Source organism: Osmerus mordax, chromosome 4 (genome assembly GCF_038355195.1).
Source record: "Osmerus mordax isolate fOsmMor3 chromosome 4, fOsmMor3.pri, whole genome shotgun sequence".
Classification (NCBI taxonomy): Eukaryota; Metazoa; Chordata; class Actinopteri; order Osmeriformes; family Osmeridae; genus Osmerus; species Osmerus mordax.
The window spans coordinates 2,844,038-2,845,481 of NC_090053.1; positions in this window are offsets into that span (position 1 = coordinate 2,844,038).

The window sequence follows — 1,444 nt, forward strand, 5'->3', positions numbered from 1 at the left end:
GGGGGGGGGGGGGGGGGGTCGAAGGGTGATTCAGTCGGTGGTGTGTAAGTCCTAACTCCTCTCTCTCTCTCTCCCTTCTGGGCTCCGTCTGCAGGGTGAGAACAAAGGAGAGAATCCAATAACGGTTTAGAGGAAACCAGAGCGGAGGATGCACTTCATTTGTTCTTCAGAGGAGAAGTGATTCTCCGGCAGTCGTGCGGCTTTCCGAGTACCCACTGCTACGTGTACGTGAGCTATCGCTTGTGTTTAACGTACTCCTTAGATTTTCATTGTTTCACAATCCTTACAGTGATAACAATCACGAGTGGTTTGTGATCTGCAGGACACCGAGACATTTGTTTTGAATCGTCTCTTGGAGAGAGTCTCGTACAGGCTGGAGGTTTGTGAGGAACCATTACAACAACAACTGAGAGTTTATCTCTCAGGCTGACAGCTTGATTCAGGGGTCAAGCAGAGGACTGACGAGAGAGGGATGATGTAATAAAACGCATCATTTCCCTTACACGTCGACAGAAAGGACAATTAAGGTATTGTTCTCACAAGGCAAGTGTTCCTTGCTCTCAGACATCTGAGTCTGGGGGAGGGAGGAGGAGGTCAACACACCACACACACAATACACACACATCAAACACACTACACACACTACACACCACATACACACACACCACACCATACACATAGGGATTAGGCATTTACAGTACAGTCATCAGAATCAGTATCAGAATTTGGTTTATTCGCCATGTATGTTACACAAACACAGAATTTACTGTAGCAGGAAGGTGCAGGACAATAAACATATACGGATCTTAAATTAAGTTTAAAAAAAAAGTACAATAGTTAAACTAATTCTAAGAACTAAACAATTAAAATATAAAACGATTTAAAAATAAAATAAAATAAATATATATGAATTTGAATGAGCAGCATGAGTGTGCAAAAAGTGGCTTGTGCGTAGTGCATAGTTAATGTCATATGTTTGAATGGGTGGTGAGACAGTGGTGGGCCTTGCTGGTTAAGAACAGTGAGTCCTAAACGTGATCTCTGAGTAACAGGATCATCCAGAAGAGACATTCCTAACTCTGCCCCTGGTGACAGGAACATACAAGGCTCATGTTCCCCTCTCTCTCTCTCTCTCTCTCTCTCTCTCTCTCTCTCTCTCTCTCTCTCTCGTCTCTCTCTCTCTCTCCTCTCTCTCTGTCTCCCTCCTCTTCCTCCTCTCTCTGTCTCTCTCTCTCTCCTTCTCTTCCTCCTTCTCTTCCTAGTCTCTCTCACTCATGTCTGTCACTACTTGTAGGCAGTAGGCTTTGCAACCACTCGTGTGTGTGGCACATGTGTGTGTGTGTATGTAAGTGTGCTTGTGTGTGTGTATTAGTGCCCACCCAGTCCCCACACCTGCTGTAGGTACAACCTTCTGGGTCTGTCCCTTCTCTGCCTTCCTCCTGAT